This window comes from Stylophora pistillata, chromosome 2 (assembly GCF_964205215.1).
Source record: "Stylophora pistillata chromosome 2, jaStyPist1.2, whole genome shotgun sequence".
Lineage (NCBI taxonomy): Eukaryota > Metazoa > Cnidaria > Anthozoa > Scleractinia > Pocilloporidae > Stylophora > Stylophora pistillata.
Genome location: NC_142520.1, coordinates 33,056,741 through 33,070,244, shown reverse-complemented (window position 1 = coordinate 33,070,244; position 13,504 = coordinate 33,056,741). Strand labels below are relative to the sequence as shown.

Genomic DNA, 13,504 nt, shown 5'->3' with positions numbered 1-13,504 from the left:
CCTTTGTGGGCCTTTTTTTGGGCGCTTTTGGCCCTGTTTTCTCCTTTTTTCATCATGGTTCTGTCTTTGTCAAAGACAGTTGACATCAGCTGTGAGCATTTTCCGGCAGATATGCTCCCGCAGGATGTGTTTGGCCTTATTGACGGTTTTTTTGTGGAAGATTCTCCGCATAAGGTTGTATCTGTTCAGGCTATTCCGAGACGCATTGCGCGTGTTACGTTTGATAATGTAGAAGCTAAAGCTTACTATGAAGAGGTCGGTGTGGTTATGATTAATGGGGTAAGGTGTGAGGTCATTAAGCCCCCACCTCCCCCCCCTCCTACCACGTTAGTTAATATATTTTGGTACCCTTTCGAGGGTCCGTCGGAGGCAATCTCTACTGCTCTTAGCCCCTTTGGGGAGGTCAAGAATGTCGCTTTCCAGAGATGGTCAGCCAAACCAACTGTGTCCACCGGGACCCGTTTGGTCCGTATGGTGGTCCGTAAGGAAATTCCTAGATTCATTGTTGTCAATGGAATTCGATGTAAGGTGTGGTACAAGGGACAACCCCTCCGTTGCGACATTTGTCGGGCGGTCGGGCACAAGTCCGCTTCTTGCCCGGACAAAGGGAAATGTTTTAGATGTCATCAAAGCGGACACCTTTCCCGAAGCTGTCCCCTGGTTTGGGGCCGCTTTACAGCTGCCTCGGGCCTAAACCAAGACTCTGAGCAGGCTGCTCCTCAGCCTGTCTCTAGTGGTGAAGTTCATGCTGCGGCTGCCCAAGAGCCCACTAATGCTGACGCTGTCGAGGTTGCTGCACCTGGGGGTGATGCAACTGCTCTTCCTGTCAGCCTGGATACCTCTGGAAATTGTGAGCTGATTGATGAGGGGGACGCCCCTAGTCAGATTATCAGTTCGGGTGGTTTTTTGATCGAGAAGGAGGCCCCTGTTGCTAGTGGGTCTGTGGTTCCGGATCAGTTTGTTGAAAGTATTGACCAGTCTAAGTCTGGTGATCTTTGTTCTGAAGTAATTAATGAAATAAATAGTAGTATAATTAATAATATAAATACTAGTACAAATACTAGTACAAACAATGGTATAAATACAAACACAAACAATAGTAATAATAATAGTGAAAATACTAGTACAATTAATTTAGGAGGTGACCCTACTTCATCTACTGCTACTAGTCTAGTTAACTTGCAAAGTATTGCTGCTGAGCCTTTCCCTCCACCCTGGTCTGATGTCTCCCAGGTGGATGAGGAAATGGCCCAAACCCCTATCCCTCTTAGGAGATCAGCTTCGGATCTCTCATCTGATGGAACAACTGATTCTCCGCGTCCTTCCAGGTCACGTAGCCCCCGTAAAAAAAGATCCTCTACGAAAACTCCGGGTCAGCATGCTATTCCCAAGATGTTAGCGGCGTCTACTAGATTGTCTACTAGTCAGAGTCTCACTAAAAAGAAATGATGGGTACTCTCCTCTTTTCTCTAATGGCTTTGTCCATTCTTACCTTAAACTGCAATGGTATCAGAGATCAATCCAAACGGATCGGTCTCCTACAGTGGTTGCGGTCTCTCCCTGTGAGACCAGATGTCGTCTGTCTCCAGGAGACCCACTGTGTAACGCAGGCTGAATGTTCTTCCTGGTTTTCTTCTTCTGGTTACTTGGCTGTCTTTTCTCCTGGATCTATTCACTCTTGTGGTTGTATCGTTCTTTATCGCTCTTCTTTGTCTTTGCTTCATTCTTGGTGTGATGATAGTGGTCGTTATCTTCAGTGTGAGTTTTCTTTTTGTGACAAAGTTTTTCGTGTGGTATGTTTATACTCTCCTAACCGCAACCCTGCTCGTGACCTATTCCTTAATGATCTCCATCTTAAGATTGATCCTCTGATACCTACCCTCCTCGCGGGGGATTTCAACTGCGTTTTCAACCGTGCTCAGGACCGTCGTGGCTCAGACCCCTACGATTACTCCCGTGAGAGCTCTTCCACTCTCAGTCATCTCTTTGACGCGTGCTGCGTCACTGACATTTGGCGGTATCTCCACCCTTCCTCCCCTGGCTTCACCTGGGTCAGGTGGGATGGCAGTCTATCATCTCGTATCGATCTTTTCGGTGTGCCTTACGCTTGGGTCTCTTCTGTCTCTTCCTGCTCTGTATTTGTCTGTCCTTTTTCTGATCACCGCGCTGTTAGTGTCACTATCTCTCTACCTGATGCCATCCCCCCTGGCCCTGGTTTTTGGAAGCTTAATGTGTCCATCTTGGAGGACCTTGAGTACCTCTCTCTAATTGAAGACGCTTGGGCGTCTTGGCGACGGTCCATCCCTCGCTTCCCATCTTTGGAGAAATGGTGGGACCGGGGGAAAAAACTTATTAAAGGGCTTACCATCAGTTATTGCTCCGATAAATCTAAGGTAGCATCTTCGAATCGGGACATCCTCGTCCGCCTTATTGATCATTTGAAGTTTAAACTTGACTTGGGGATGACGTCCTGCTTAGAACCATATCGTGCTGCCCTTACCGAGCTCGGGGCGATGGACAGACAGCTGGCCCAAGGTGCCCAGGTCCGTTCTCGGGCCCGTTGGGTTGAGGAGGGCGAAACCTCATCTTCCTACTTCCTGCGCCTTGAGCGTAAACAGGCCGCCAAACGACATATATCTGCGTTGAGACAGAGTGATGGCACCATTGTCTCTTCCTCTGCCGATCTTCGTAGTTCCTTCTCGTCTTTCTACAGAGACCTTTTCACAGCCTCTCCCACCGACTCGGAAGCCCGGTCGGGTCTCCTGGAGAATCTCACCTCTAAACTCTCTAGGGCCCAGGCTACGTTGTGTGAGGGTATCATCACCATAGAAGAGGCTTTACTTGCTCTCCGCGGGATGGCCCGTCGTAAGTCCCCTGGTCTCGATGGCCTCCCGTGTGAATTCTACTTAAAATTTTGGCATGTTCTTGGTTCAGACCTTGTCTCAGTCCTTAACTCCTGTCTCCTTTCTGGTCGTCTCTCTCTGTCTCAACGCAGTGGTGTTATCTCTTTATCTTTCAAAAAGGGGGATCGTCTTGACCCCCGCAATTGGAGACCCATCAGCTTACTGAATGTAGATTATAAGATCGCCTCACGATGTATCGCCGGCCGACTTTTAAAGGTCATACACTTAATCGTCAACAAGGACCAAACATGTGGAGTTCCGGGGCGGTACATCGGTGAAAATGTCGCTCTCCTTCGTGATGTCGTGGACTTTGCAACATCTTCCGGCTCCCCTGTCGCCATTCTCTCCCTTGACCAGGAGAAGGCCTTTGACAGGGTTGACTGGGGCTTTATGCTTGCTACCTTAAAAGCCATGGGGTTCGGCCCCTCTTTCGTCAGTTGGGTGGAGCTTTTCTATCGTGAGGTGAGGAGTGCAGTCAATGTTAATGGTCATCTTACCTCCTTTTTTCATCTGTCCCGTGGGGTCCGGCAGGGTTGCCCCCTGTCGCCCCTCCTGTATGTCCTGGTTGCTGAGGTGTTTGCTGTGAACCTCCGTTCTAACCCTCGCATCCAGGGCATCTCTTTCCCTGGTGTTGGTTCTATCTCCCCAATTGTCCAATACGCTGACGATACATCACTGGTGCTTACTTCGGACGATTCCATCAAAGCTGCCTTCGAAGCCTTTGCCCTTTTCGAAAGGGCATCTGGCTCCAAGCTCAACCTGGCCAAGTCCAAGGGCCTTTGGCTTGGTGGCTGGAGTGGTCGTCCTGACCCTCCTGTTCCGCTCGATTGGTCGTCTTCCAAGCTGAAGGTCCTGGGCATCTACATCGGTCCTGGGAATCTTGACGAAGACAACTGGCGCCCTCGGATCGACGCGGTGGACCATGTTCTCCGATCTTGGCGTTCCCGTTCTCTGTCCTTTCATGGTAAGGCCCTTGTTATTAACGCCCTTGCGCTCTCCAGGGTTTGGTATGTGGCCTCCCTTATCCACATGCCGCCCTGGGTGTGCAAGGAGCTCTCCTCTCTAGCCTTTTCATTTTTCTGGTCTGGCAAACGTGAACTTGTTTCTCGTTCTGCTATGATCCAATCCCCCGTCTTTGGTGGTTTTTCTGTCGTCGATGTTCAGTATAAGGTCTATGCTCTTCTTGGTCAGTGGGTGAGGAGGTTTGCTTCCTCTCCCTCTGGCTGGTGTGTCTCTCTGTCTTCCTGCTTTGTATCTCGTTTTGGTGTTCCCCCTTTGGATGTTTTTTCCCGCCCTTTTTCTTTTGACCCCAGGGCCTTACCACCCTTCTACAAATCCCTGTTACTAGCCTGGAGGAGTCTTAACGGCTCCTTTTCCCCTGTGAAACACTCACTTGTTTATGGCTCGTCCACTCCTCTAGTATGCATCCCTGTCTCTGATATGTCCACCCGCCTCTGTTATCGTTACTTATTGTCTGAGAACATGGTCCCACCACATTGCGTTGCAAAATTTAACATCCTCTACCCGGATTTGGACTGGCCTGCCACGTGGCGCTCCCTGTCCCTTTTTCATCTGGATCACCACGTCATCGACCTCTACTGGAAGATCGCGCACGGCGTCTTGTACACCGCACAGCGCCTGGCCTCCTTTGGTCTCTCTGTTCCTTTGCCTTGTTTCTGTGGTGCTCCGGTGGAATCACTGGAACACCTCTTCTTTTACTGCCCTCTTGCCCAAAGTGTTCTCTCTTGGTTACAGTCCCTGTTGTTTGTCTTCTCCCCGATGTGCCCTGTCCTGCTTCTCCGTCACGTACTCTTTGGTCTCAACTCTCACGAGTTGAGGACCACCCCTAATGTCTTTGTGTACCTTCTGAGCCTCTGTAAGTTCTTTCTCTGGCAATCTCGTAATGACTTTCGTTTTCGTAATGCTAGGCCTGGCGCTGTGGATGTCATCGCTCGTGTGAAGTCCCGCTTTAAGTTCCATCTCGTCATTTTCTTCGGGCGCTTCACGTCGGGTAGACGTCGTCGCTTCTTTCATCGACAGTGGGGTGCCCGTGGCACGGTGGCTTCTGTTGTTGATGGGAAGTTAGTCTTTTCATTTTAGTACTCTCTGCTTGCTTGAGTGTGTGTGTCTCATCCCTGCTTGACTGAGTGTGTCTTTGTACCACTGATGCTGGGTCTCCTTCATTGGTGTACTGCACAGTGGTTTTTGTTTCCGTTGTGTACCCATGTGCTTGGTCTCCTTTACTGTGTGTACTGCACTGGGTTCTGTTTTGTTTCACTGTATCAGTGTTGTTGAGTTGAGTGTGTTAATTTTTAGGGAGGTAGGGTTCGATTCCCTAGCGTGTTTGGCGACTGGTGTCCCTCGTTTGTTGCGGTCCCAACCCTAAGGCCTTGCACTCTAGCCATGGGTTGGAGTTGACATTATGGTCGGCAGGCATTGCACCGCCCTCACGGGAGCCTGACCGTCCGCTTCAAACATAAAAAACTTACCTGACGCGGGAGGTACTGTGATCAAGGAGGCAGTCCTCTCAAGGCGAGGCCCTTTCATTGCACTTGGACTGGGTTGACCCTTGCGATTACCCCAAATGTGGGTAACTCGAGCGTATAATTTCTGGTAGTGGGGACCTGCGTTCGCGCTCGTCCCCGAAAAGCTGATGTAAAATATCTTGCCCTTAACCCCTGACTGACTAATGAATTGATCTTGATTTTGGAGTTGACCGTTAAACAGGGTGAACTGGAACTGGAACTGGAATGAAGAGAGAAGAAGAGCAGCAAGGGAAAAAGAAAGCAAAAAGCCATGGAAAGAAAGAGAGACAGACAGAAGTGGCCTGCGTGTTGGCAGAGAGATTTGGAGGAATAGAAGTGATTGTAAATGAAGGTGAGTTTTTGTGAGGATGTGAGTAGAGCTGTTGTAGATAGATGTGTGTGCTTTCTGCATTATTTTGTTCGTTTGTTTGCGAAAGAAAAGGAGAGGAAACCAAGCGGAGGAGTGACTGACTAACTAACCGACGGATGGACTAAGCAAAGAACGAACGATACATGGGCAAGAAAAGCATTTGTTTTAGAAACGTGAGTACATTGTCAACCATACCTGTGGCAGGCGAGGTTTTGTTGTCATGTATTTCTTATTGCGAGCGAGCGAGAGGAGGGAACGTTCGTTCCAGCGAGCGAGCAAACAAAGAGGCAGACGAGTAAGTAAAAATGTGGAACCTGTTGCCGCTTCGCTTCGTTTCAGTCACTTTGAATCCATCCGCCTCTATTAATCGTGGGAATGTTTTGACATGTCTTGAGGCCTTGAAAGTGCTGTAAAAGTGTGCGTGTTTTCCTATTTGTGATTCGTGGGAGCGTGCGAATGATTCGATGTCACGTACAAATGTGGAATTTGTCACAACAATGTGTTGAGATCTCGAGCGCGCGCCATCGCTCCTTCGTTTGCTCGCTCTCTTGCATTGGGAAATGATTTTGGCCACAAGCTCGGCAAGTTGTGGCAAAATGATTTCTCTCCTCCCTGTTATGTTAGTTTTTCTTTTACTCCTCACTCGTCTACGGGACGCCGTGAGTATCGGAAGCGGTTTACCCGGATAAAACGTTGAGAGAGTAAGCAAAGGAAAAAATGAAGCCTACAACACGGGGTATTCCCAGGCGGTCACCCATCCAAGTACTAACCCCGCCCGACAGGGCTTAACTTCGGTGATCGGACGAGAACCGGTGCTTTCCCTGTGGTATGGTCGTAGACAAGGGAAAACAGCTGAAATTTGGCTGGTTATCGGTTATGTTTGATCTGTACTAGCCCTAATTTGGTTACTCTAACCCTAAACCCCAACATCGTTACCCTAACCCTAACCCCAAAATCGTTACCCTAACCCTAAATTTGGTAGCCTAGACCCTAAGCCAAACGTCATCTCCTAGAGCCCGCGCACATCTTGAGAAGCGTCCATTTGAGGCAATATATCTCACTGGGGGTGGGGTGGGGGGGGGGAGTATAGAGATAAATCAAGTTTGGTAAATATTCTAAAGAACACCATCTTGTTAGTTAAGTGTATGTGGCTGGCGTCTTAAAGTTACAATGAGAAGATTACCAACCGATGAGCCACTGGGTCCGTTTTTGGGACTCGCAAGGGCTTCTGGGGGCTACCTGCTACTATCCACCATATACTGTGGGAAGGATCCCTCTACCACCCCCTTGATTGAGGGTATTGGTGGGTATCGCTTCTCGGCCTTTTGGCTAAGATCAAGTGTAGTATCTGTTCTTATCAGCTTAATATCTGATACGCTGCTCATTGAGTAGCTCATATATTAAACTGATTTTTGGAACTGGGCTGTGGAAAAGAGGCTTGCCTCGTCCCAGCCACGGGTTGCCTCGGTATAGCACTACCTCCGAGTGTGGCCCACTTCCCTTTTGGGGAAGACACATTTAATGAAAGGAAAAATAATGACTATAGCATTCTCTTCTGTGCACAGGAGCCCTGCAGCTCCAAAGGGAAGGCGGAAAAAGACATGACGGGCCAAGGCGGCAACTGACACTGGCTGATTTGAAGCGTGCAAAGCAGTACCACAAGGACATAGGTGAGGGAGAGTTTTACCACGGCAAGCGTATGCCTTTCAGGCATACTTACCTGACGCGGGATTTTTTCCATCGCTACTCTGGTAGGTGTTCCTCCGATCCTTTGTGGGCACGGATTTTGTGAGTATAACTTATTTAATTGCATCCGACTGTGCTAAGTACCTGCCGGGAGGGAACGCCAGTCTTTCCTTTTTTCTCTTTCTGTTGGTCACCCATCCACTTTCGTGTTCGTTGGATCGGGTTCCAACTTGGTTAGTTAGCCCTTTGTGGGCCTTTTTTTGGGCGCTTTTGGCCCTGTTTTCTCCTTTTTTCATCATGGTTCTGTCTTTGTCAAAGACAGTTGACATCAGCTGTGAGCATTTTCCGGCAGATATGCTCCCGCAGGATGTGTTTGGCCTTATTGACGGTTTTTTTGTGGAAGATTCTCCGCATAAGGTTGTATCTGTTCAGGCTATTCCGAGACGCATTGCGCGTGTTACGTTTGATAATGTAGAAGCTAAAGCTTACTATGAAGAGGTCGGTGTGGTTATGATTAATGGGGTAAGGTGTGAGGTCATTAAGCCCCCACCTCCCCCCCCTCCTACCACGTTAGTTAATATATTTTGGTACCCTTTCGAGGGTCCGTCGGAGGCAATCTCTACTGCTCTTAGCCCCTTTGGGGAGGTCAAGAATGTCGCTTTCCAGAGATGGTCAGCCAAACCAACTGTGTCCACCGGGACCCGTTTGGTCCGTATGGTGGTCCGTAAGGAAATTCCTAGATTCATTGTTGTCAATGGAATTCGATGTAAGGTGTGGTACAAGGGACAACCCCTCCGTTGCGACATTTGTCGGGCGGTCGGGCACAAGTCCGCTTCTTGCCCGGACAAAGGGAAATGTTTTAGATGTCATCAAAGCGGACACCTTTCCCGAAGCTGTCCCCTGGTTTGGGGCCGCTTTACAGCTGCCTCGGGCCTAAACCAAGACTCTGAGCAGGCTGCTCCTCAGCCTGTCTCTAGTGGTGAAGTTCATGCTGCGGCTGCCCAAGAGCCCACTAATGCTGACGCTGTCGAGGTTGCTGCACCTGGGGGTGATGCAACTGCTCTTCCTGTCAGCCTGGATACCTCTGGAAATTGTGAGCTGATTGATGAGGGGGACGCCCCTAGTCAGATTATCAGTTCGGGTGGTTTTTTGATCGAGAAGGAGGCCCCTGTTGCTAGTGGGTCTGTGGTTCCGGATCAGTTTGTTGAAAGTATTGACCAGTCTAAGTCTGGTGATCTTTGTTCTGAAGTAATTAATGAAATAAATAGTAGTATAATTAATAATATAAATACTAGTACAAATACTAGTACAAACAATGGTATAAATACAAACACAAACAATAGTAATAATAATAGTGAAAATACTAGTACAATTAATTTAGGAGGTGACCCTACTTCATCTACTGCTACTAGTCTAGTTAACTTGCAAAGTATTGCTGCTGAGCCTTTCCCTCCACCCTGGTCTGATGTCTCCCAGGTGGATGAGGAAATGGCCCAAACCCCTATCCCTCTTAGGAGATCAGCTTCGGATCTCTCATCTGATGGAACAACTGATTCTCCGCGTCCTTCCAGGTCACGTAGCCCCCGTAAAAAAAGATCCTCTACGAAAACTCCGGGTCAGCATGCTATTCCCAAGATGTTAGCGGCGTCTACTAGATTGTCTACTAGTCAGAGTCTCACTAAAAAGAAATGATGGGTACTCTCCTCTTTTCTCTAATGGCTTTGTCCATTCTTACCTTAAACTGCAATGGTATCAGAGATCAATCCAAACGGATCGGTCTCCTACAGTGGTTGCGGTCTCTCCCTGTGAGACCAGATGTCGTCTGTCTCCAGGAGACCCACTGTGTAACGCAGGCTGAATGTTCTTCCTGGTTTTCTTCTTCTGGTTACTTGGCTGTCTTTTCTCCTGGATCTATTCACTCTTGTGGTTGTATCGTTCTTTATCGCTCTTCTTTGTCTTTGCTTCATTCTTGGTGTGATGATAGTGGTCGTTATCTTCAGTGTGAGTTTTCTTTTTGTGACAAAGTTTTTCGTGTGGTATGTTTATACTCTCCTAACCGCAACCCTGCTCGTGACCTATTCCTTAATGATCTCCATCTTAAGATTGATCCTCTGATACCTACCCTCCTCGCGGGGGATTTCAACTGCGTTTTCAACCGTGCTCAGGACCGTCGTGGCTCAGACCCCTACGATTACTCCCGTGAGAGCTCTTCCACTCTCAGTCATCTCTTTGACGCGTGCTGCGTCACTGACATTTGGCGGTATCTCCACCCTTCCTCCCCTGGCTTCACCTGGGTCAGGTGGGATGGCAGTCTATCATCTCGTATCGATCTTTTCGGTGTGCCTTACGCTTGGGTCTCTTCTGTCTCTTCCTGCTCTGTATTTGTCTGTCCTTTTTCTGATCACCGCGCTGTTAGTGTCACTATCTCTCTACCTGATGCCATCCCCCCTGGCCCTGGTTTTTGGAAGCTTAATGTGTCCATCTTGGAGGACCTTGAGTACCTCTCTCTAATTGAAGACGCTTGGGCGTCTTGGCGACGGTCCATCCCTCGCTTCCCATCTTTGGAGAAATGGTGGGACCGGGGGAAAAAACTTATTAAAGGGCTTACCATCAGTTATTGCTCCGATAAATCTAAGGTAGCATCTTCGAATCGGGACATCCTCGTCCGCCTTATTGATCATTTGAAGTTTAAACTTGACTTGGGGATGACGTCCTGCTTAGAACCATATCGTGCTGCCCTTACCGAGCTCGGGGCGATGGACAGACAGCTGGCCCAAGGTGCCCAGGTCCGTTCTCGGGCCCGTTGGGTTGAGGAGGGCGAAACCTCATCTTCCTACTTCCTGCGCCTTGAGCGTAAACAGGCCGCCAAACGACATATATCTGCGTTGAGACAGAGTGATGGCACCATTGTCTCTTCCTCTGCCGATCTTCGTAGTTCCTTCTCGTCTTTCTACAGAGACCTTTTCACAGCCTCTCCCACCGACTCGGAAGCCCGGTCGGGTCTCCTGGAGAATCTCACCTCTAAACTCTCTAGGGCCCAGGCTACGTTGTGTGAGGGTATCATCACCATAGAAGAGGCTTTACTTGCTCTCCGCGGGATGGCCCGTCGTAAGTCCCCTGGTCTCGATGGCCTCCCGTGTGAATTCTACTTAAAATTTTGGCATGTTCTTGGTTCAGACCTTGTCTCAGTCCTTAACTCCTGTCTCCTTTCTGGTCGTCTCTCTCTGTCTCAACGCAGTGGTGTTATCTCTTTATCTTTCAAAAAGGGGGATCGTCTTGACCCCCGCAATTGGAGACCCATCAGCTTACTGAATGTAGATTATAAGATCGCCTCACGATGTATCGCCGGCCGACTTTTAAAGGTCATACACTTAATCGTCAACAAGGACCAAACATGTGGAGTTCCGGGGCGGTACATCGGTGAAAATGTCGCTCTCCTTCGTGATGTCGTGGACTTTGCAACATCTTCCGGCTCCCCTGTCGCCATTCTCTCCCTTGACCAGGAGAAGGCCTTTGACAGGGTTGACTGGGGCTTTATGCTTGCTACCTTAAAAGCCATGGGGTTCGGCCCCTCTTTCGTCAGTTGGGTGGAGCTTTTCTATCGTGAGGTGAGGAGTGCAGTCAATGTTAATGGTCATCTTACCTCCTTTTTTCATCTGTCCCGTGGGGTCCGGCAGGGTTGCCCCCTGTCGCCCCTCCTGTATGTCCTGGTTGCTGAGGTGTTTGCTGTGAACCTCCGTTCTAACCCTCGCATCCAGGGCATCTCTTTCCCTGGTGTTGGTTCTATCTCCCCAATTGTCCAATACGCTGACGATACATCACTGGTGCTTACTTCGGACGATTCCATCAAAGCTGCCTTCGAAGCCTTTGCCCTTTTCGAAAGGGCATCTGGCTCCAAGCTCAACCTGGCCAAGTCCAAGGGCCTTTGGCTTGGTGGCTGGAGTGGTCGTCCTGACCCTCCTGTTCCGCTCGATTGGTCGTCTTCCAAGCTGAAGGTCCTGGGCATCTACATCGGTCCTGGGAATCTTGACGAAGACAACTGGCGCCCTCGGATCGACGCGGTGGACCATGTTCTCCGATCTTGGCGTTCCCGTTCTCTGTCCTTTCATGGTAAGGCCCTTGTTATTAACGCCCTTGCGCTCTCCAGGGTTTGGTATGTGGCCTCCCTTATCCACATGCCGCCCTGGGTGTGCAAGGAGCTCTCCTCTCTAGCCTTTTCATTTTTCTGGTCTGGCAAACGTGAACTTGTTTCTCGTTCTGCTATGATCCAATCCCCCGTCTTTGGTGGTTTTTCTGTCGTCGATGTTCAGTATAAGGTCTATGCTCTTCTTGGTCAGTGGGTGAGGAGGTTTGCTTCCTCTCCCTCTGGCTGGTGTGTCTCTCTGTCTTCCTGCTTTGTATCTCGTTTTGGTGTTCCCCCTTTGGATGTTTTTTCCCGCCCTTTTTCTTTTGACCCCAGGGCCTTACCACCCTTCTACAAATCCCTGTTACTAGCCTGGAGGAGTCTTAACGGCTCCTTTTCCCCTGTGAAACACTCACTTGTTTATGGCTCGTCCACTCCTCTAGTATGCATCCCTGTCTCTGATATGTCCACCCGCCTCTGTTATCGTTACTTATTGTCTGAGAACATGGTCCCACCACATTGCGTTGCAAAATTTAACATCCTCTACCCGGATTTGGACTGGCCTGCCACGTGGCGCTCCCTGTCCCTTTTTCATCTGGATCACCACGTCATCGACCTCAACTGGAAGATCGCGCACGGCGTCTTGTACACCGCACAGCGCCTGGCCTCCTTTGGTCTCTCTGTTCCTTTGCCTTGTTTCTGTGGTGCTCCGGTGGAATCACTGGAACACCTCTTCTTTTACTGCCCTCTTGCCCAAAGTGTTCTCTCTTGGTTACAGTCCCTGTTGTTTGTCTTCTCCCCGATGTGCCCTGTCCTGCTTCTCCGTCACGTACTCTTTGGTCTCAACTCTCACGAGTTGAGGACCACCCCTAATGTCTTTGTGTACCTTCTGAGCCTCTGTAAGTTCTTTCTCTGGCAATCTCGTAATGACTTTCGTTTTCGTAATGCTAGGCCTGGCGCTGTGGATGTCATCGCTCGTGTGAAGTCCCGCTTGAAGTTCCATCTCGTCATTTTCTTCGGGCGCTTCACGTCGGGTAGACGTCGTCGCTTCTTTCATCGACAGTGGGGTGCCCGTGGCACGGTGGCTTCTGTTGTTGATGGGAAGTTAGTCTTTTCATTTTAGTACTCTCTGCTTGCTTGAGTGTGTGTGTCTCATCCCTGCTTGACTGAGTGTGTCTTTGTACCACTGATGCTGGGTCTCCTTCATTGGTGTACTGCACAGTGGTTTTTGTTTCCGTTGTGTACCCATGTGCTTGGTCTCCTTTACTGTGTGTACTGCACTGGGTTCTGTTTTGTTTCACTGTATCAGTGTTGTTGAGTTGAGTGTGTTAATTTTTAGGGAGGTAGGGTTCGATTCCCTAGCGTGTTTGGCGACTGGTGTCCCTCGTTTGTTGCGGTCCCAACCCTAAGGCCTTGCACTCTAGCCATGGGTTGGAGTTGACATTATGGTCGGCAGGCATTGCACCGCCCTCACGGGAGCCTGACCGTCCGCTTCAAACATAAAAAAAACTTACCTGACGCGGGAGGTACTGTGATCAAGGAGGCAGTCCTCTCAAGGCGAGGCCCTTTCATTGCACTTGGACTGGGTTGACCCTTGCGATTACCCCAAATGTGGGTAACTCGAGCGTATAATTTCTGGTAGTGGGGACCTGCGTTCGCGCTCGTCCCCGAAAAGCTGATGTAAAATATCTTGCCCTTAACCCCTGACTGACTAATGAATTGATCTTGATTTTGGAGTTGACCGTTAAACAGGGTGAACTGGAACTGGAACTGGAATGAAGAGAGAAGAAGAGCAGCAAGGGAAAAAGAAAGCAAAAAGCCATGGAAAGAAAGAGAGACAGACAGAAGTGGCCTGCGTGTTGGCAGAGAGATTTGGAGGAATAGAAGTGATTGTAAA

The 13,504-nt window shown here is 49.4% G+C and overlaps 4 non-coding genes across 4 annotated transcripts; 3 read left to right on the top strand and 1 right to left on the bottom strand.

The window, feature by feature from the left end:
- Positions 1 to 5,384: 5,384 nt before the first annotated feature.
- LOC148738575 (U1 spliceosomal RNA) lies at positions 5,385 to 5,548 on the top strand. The gene has a single exon (XR_015997919.1). It is a non-coding gene; the product is annotated as a U1 spliceosomal RNA (small nuclear RNA).
- A 971-nt stretch (positions 5,549 to 6,519) lies between these two features.
- On the bottom strand, positions 6,520 to 6,638 carry LOC148738574 (5S ribosomal RNA). Its single transcript, XR_015998002.1, has one exon. It is a non-coding gene; the product is annotated as a 5S ribosomal RNA (ribosomal RNA).
- Positions 6,639 to 7,107: 469 nt separating this feature from the next.
- Positions 7,108 to 7,299, top strand: LOC148738573 (U2 spliceosomal RNA). Its single transcript, XR_015997503.1, has one exon. It is a non-coding gene; the product is annotated as a U2 spliceosomal RNA (small nuclear RNA).
- A 5,814-nt stretch (positions 7,300 to 13,113) lies between these two features.
- Positions 13,114 to 13,277, top strand: LOC148738572 (U1 spliceosomal RNA). Its single transcript, XR_015997918.1, has one exon. It is a non-coding gene; the product is annotated as a U1 spliceosomal RNA (small nuclear RNA).
- The last annotated feature ends 227 nt before the right edge of the window (positions 13,278 to 13,504 follow it).